This window comes from Aulostomus chinensis, chromosome 1 (genome assembly GCF_037954235.1).
Source record: "Aulostomus chinensis isolate RoL2024-O1b breed Wild chromosome 1, RoL_Achi_v1.0, whole genome shotgun sequence".
Lineage (NCBI taxonomy): Eukaryota > Metazoa > Chordata > Actinopteri > Syngnathiformes > Aulostomidae > Aulostomus > Aulostomus chinensis.
In genome coordinates this window covers 9,255,676-9,260,965 of record NC_141320.1, presented here as the reverse complement: position 1 = coordinate 9,260,965, position 5,290 = coordinate 9,255,676, and the positions used below count along the sequence as shown (strand labels likewise).

The 5,290-nt window shown below is 45.5% G+C and overlaps 1 non-coding gene across 1 annotated transcript; it reads left to right on the top strand.

The window, feature by feature from the left end:
• The first annotated feature begins 4,988 nt into the window (after positions 1 to 4,988).
• On the top strand, positions 4,989 to 5,060 carry trnaa-agc (transfer RNA alanine (anticodon AGC)). The gene has a single exon. It is a non-coding gene; the product is annotated as a tRNA-Ala (tRNA).
• Positions 5,061 to 5,290: the final 230 nt, after the last annotated feature.

Genomic DNA, 5,290 nt, shown 5'->3' with positions numbered 1-5,290 from the left:
CTGAATTAGTTGCAAAAACTTCCTAGATGAGGAAAACATGAAACAACACAACAGAAAAATATCCTTTGTCCATTCTGTGTTGGTGTGACTCAAACTGAGTAGATAATGCAATTTATCATGGTCGTTCAGACCCAACTTGGAGGTTCTGGTTTAAGAAAGCGTTTTTGAGATAATGCAGCAGGAAATAAACTCAGTTAACCTGACATAATGGAGCCATCATTGGATATGACGGTGAGGGGGCTGATCTTATTTTCTCTGAGGTCACCATGGAAAGATCCACCTGGTACCACTTACTGATCTTTGTATTGACGTATTGATCACTGATCAAACACTGAATTATCTTTGAGTGTCTTCAGACTATCTTACATGAGTGTATGTTATTGTTACGATGGTTTCTCTTCCTGGTTCCTGTCAATACATGTGCAGCTGTCAAGTCTTTCATCACTTGTTGGTGCAGCCTGATAATAAAGAATTACAAAAGTCCAGCCTAGATGGAACTCATACATGGAGTTTTAGACAACTGCTGGCCTTCATCCAGCTTTATTGATAAATATAATTGAGTATCATCTGTGTAACAATGGAAATTTATGAACTGTTTCCCAATAATATGACCTAAAGGAAGCATACATAAAGTGAAGAGTATTGGCCCCAGCACTGAACCTTGAGGAACACCGTGTTTAACTTTGGTTTGTATAGAAGATTTATCATTAACGTCTACAAACTGAAATCAACCTGATGAATACGATTGAAACCACTTTAATGTTCCCTGAATGCACAGTTTAATCGTAATAATGGTACACTTCAGAATTAACGACAGCACATATACATTTGTTGTGTATGTACGCTGAACTTGAACAGTCCGTTGTCCCAATGGAGGCAAGTGAGAGTGAGGCCTGCAGCCAGACTACAAGGTTGGTGCTGCCACCCCAAGGGAGGTGGAGAGGGCAGAGGCAGGGGTCAGGAACACACGGGGGAAGGGGAGGGGAGGATAGTACGCGCCATTTACGTCACCAAGGCAGAAGGAGTTCTCCTGGAGGATAAACAATGGGGCAGCCGATAAGGAAGCTGTGGGTTTGGGCGGAGGAGCACACATTCCAATCTGTCTTCTCTTTCAGTCCAATCCAAATTGTAAAGTTAAATTTCTGGTCTTCAACATCACTCTCCTCTTCGCAGAGCGGCCAACTGCTCCGAGATGGTTTCCATCTTGGGTTTCAGTTCAAGAGTCTGTTGTTGCCCCGCTCTGCCAACCTCAGTCATTGCGTTGTCAATGACTGAGGTTGTGTGAGCTGCACATCACATCAAGTGTTGATGCCCACACAAGGGTGTCTTTTTAAAAAGAGGAATATTACGCCTCCATTTCACACAGACGAGACGGCAAATTTGGCACATTTTCTGTCTAAAAAGGGCTGGAGAGAGATGGAGGTGAGGGAGGAGAGGAGACAGAGAGGTGGGGAAGAGAAGAGAGAGAGACCAGACATTATGTTTGCTGCTCCATTTTGATTGTTGCTCTCCAGCTTCAGCTCAATAAAAACCTCTTCATCACATCAGTCCCATGTGGAGCTGCGTTGTTCCAACAACACTGAGCTCTCAGCTCATAGCAGTTCTACAATAAAGGTTCCAACACAACGTTCCATTGATCCATGAACAAAGCAGGCAGTGAGACCTTGATGATGTCACATCTGTCCACTGTCCAGATGTCAGAGCTGAAAATGATAGGATGCCATGTTCCCTTCAACAACAGTCCAGCAGAAAGCCACCATGAAGACCTGAGGAGAAGCAAGGCAGCTCACCACAGTCAGGAACTCCCAGTCACCTCAACAAGGTTTCTGTCCACTCACGTTCAACCAGACCAGCAGATCACCTGCATCCCCACTGCCTCACCACCAGAGGGCAGTAGAACATCAACCATAGAGGCTCCCACTGAGGAATGAACACCACCAGCAGCAGACAGCTCTCCCTCCCTGACAGCATTTAAAGGAGATGAATGATGGATCATCAAACTCCACCATTCACTGTGACTCAGGGCCACTCCCTCTGCTTTGACTCTCTTTGATTGTTTGTCTTTGTTTTATTCAAACAAGTTGTTCCTCCTCTCTCTCTTCTTGCTGCTCTACCCCCCCCCATGTGATGTCTACTACCTCCTCCTCCTTGATGACACTCATTGTGAGGTCTCTTCATCAGCCCTCCTCTGCTTTCTGAGCCACAAACAGTTTTTCTGAGTCGCTAAAACCCCGAACTCCATCTTGAACCCAGACTCTCAGAAGCCTGACCACATTTACTGAACTGGTCCCTCTTTGGTGAAACCATCACCACGTTTCTGAAGGCTCTGAATGTCCTGATGCTGATGTCATTCTGCTTCCTCTGACACAGGCAGCTTTGGTCCGTTCTGGCACTGTGACATCAAAGACTAAATGCTGAGATCAAGAAGAACATTTACAAAACATGAACAAAACGATGACAGAATTCTTTGTCCTCCTCCATCACCACGATGCCATCGATGGTCCGTTACTGTTGCAGTGCAGTAACATCATGAGTTGTGTCAAACCATCTCTGTCAGCTCTGCCAGTGTCTGGAGTGACGTCTCCAAGGACACTTGCTGCCAGGACTACAGAGGAAACATCAACATCTGTTTGCATCTGGCTTCAACTGTACTTTTCCTCTAGGTTCAACTTTGCTAGGTTACAGTGACTTGTGTACAGAGTAGTGACTTGATCAGCTGGTGGTGATGATGTAGCTTTAGGATGCTAACACAGTTGTTACTCAGGGCATCGCTGGTTGTAATTTAGAGTCCAATGAGAAACGCTCAGTCTCAGGTTCCAGCTTGTCAGTGAGTTCTTTGAGGGTCAGAGACTTACATACAAATATAAAAACCAGTTGAAACACTTCCTGGAATTTTAAGAGGATTGAATACAAACAAGGAAGCGCGTAAGACAGAGTAATAATACCAGTAAAGCAATGAAGGCATATGGAGGATCAGACATGAATCACAAGATTTATCTGAGACTCAAGTGGACGGCAAAGGTAGCAGGTGAGAAGGTGTTCAGGATGAAGGGTCAGTGACCTCCAAACAAAGAAAACTCCTGAATGGAGGTTGAGCAGAGTCTGAGGAGTCAGGTGGAGCTGGCAGTGAGACAGGAGTTGAGGCCTGAACAGATGCAGCACTGGTCTTTGTCACTGTGACAGCATGACAACCAACAGGACCTGCTTACGTTCTCAGCTGGATTGTTCTCATCAATGTACGGAACCTCTCCAACGACCTGGTGGGGGGACGGCCTACCAAGCCTCCACCTCAACGACCGTGGCTCCCACTGGGATTCGCGATGCTCTTCTCAGGCACAAGGTGGTTTCTCTCCACTGGTCAGGATGGAGATTCAAGGCTCACGGGAGGTCAACAGTATTGTGACCGTGAAAAGGGGGAGAGGAGAAGTTCTGTTTAAAGTTAAAGAACAAAGAAACAAAAAAGTAAGCAGAAGAGAAAGAAAAGGGGAGAGACGGACCAGCAGCTGGAGGAGCTCACGGAAAAATAAGAAGCGCTGAAGAGCCTGAACCCAACCCAACTGTAACGGATGGTGTCGTGACTATCATAATAAACTGGTCCGCCGTGGGGGTGACCTTTGACCTGTGTGGGGCTGCTGGCCAATCAGCACCCTTTGCCGTCCTCAGTACTTCTCAGATATTCCTGTATTAAACGGGTCAACAGAGGGCAGTCATGCATCCCTCAGATCCTCTACAGCAGGGGTTTTCAGTTAAAATTCTCCTGGGTCCAGTTTTCAAACCTCTTCAAGCTTGGGTCTGGAGGCCTAGCACAGTTTTTCATGACTGCTGATTTCAGTGATAGGCCCACGCCTGCATGTTAGCCAGCAGTCGAGCTGTGCTTTATGATCCAGGGGCATCTTTAGCCGATGGAGGTAGACTTTAAGCCTGTTGTATCAGTGTCTGTTTGGTCAACAATGAACTTTCAGATCGAATGAAGTCGCCGACATTTCAATAATAGTCGCTTTTATTGTCTGCTTTTTTTCCACATTAACCTTAAACCTATTGTCCAGCAGGGGGCAACATAAAGAGAAGAGTGAAATGAAAATGGATTCAAAAATACTCAGAATTTACTGGCATTTGACTGCACGTATATGACTATGTGAGTGTGTGTGTGTGTGTGTGTGTGTTTTGAAGACGACTTCTTGACTCCATTTTTGTTGTCACTCTTCTCAATTTTCAGTTTCACTCATTAAAATGAAGCAGCTTTGACGTGTTTACTTCTCTTGTGCATCAACAACTTTGGTCTTTAAACTCCTAACAAACACACCACACGTCACTCACTCTATAGATTAAATCTGCTGATAACACAAAACACGTGACCTTGTGACCCTGCATGACGTTTTGCTCCAACTTTCCAGAACTAATAGGAGGAACAGCATGGACCGTTCTGAGCAAGAACTCTGACATCACCATCATCATGAACAAGAAGGCAGTAGGACTCAACTTCAACAAATCTGAAATGTCCCCTTCAGCTCCTGCTACTTTGAACTGATGCCTAAACCTTCAGTTTCCATTCATCACTCAGAACCTCTCACAACCCCAGAAGAACAAGCAAAGGTTTGGAGCAGTAAAGCCTTCAATAATGACATCATCATGTTTGAGGGTTTTCTTCCCTCAAACTGTTTCTACCAACACAACAGAATCCTGGAAATATTTCAGGTGTTGACCTCCCAGCAGCCTGAAGGTCAAGCTGCATTATCTGTTATGTTGCTGAGCAGAGGAGGGAGCTCAATGGTAGAGCGCTAGCTTAGTATGTGAGAGGTGGTGGGATCGGTGCCCTCGTTCTCCAGAAGACTTCAGCTTGTTCTGTTGTTGAGCTCTGATGAAACCACTGACTTTGAACCACACACAAAGTGAAGGAGTGACTTAAGATTGATGGCACCTGAGGAACTTCTAGGTTTCCTAAAATCAACTGGAAATTCATTCACCAGTTAAACAGTGACTCTACCAGAGGGGGTGTAGCTCAGTGGTAGAGCGCATGCTGAGCATGTATGAGGCCCTGGGTTCAATCCCCGGCATCTCCAGCTGGTCCTTTGTAGCCTTCATCTTGTCAGCTAAAGTGATCCTTAAATGTGACAACAGTCGATTAACTATCAGAAGACATCTTCTACATGTTCAAGGTGGGCGAACTTTCCACAAATATTCAAAATTACTTTTGAAAATGAAAACATAGATCAAACCTGCCCTGTCAATCACCCACAATGGGCGGATCGTCCCACTCCCTATCAGGTTCCCCACTCCGCGACCCAGGAGG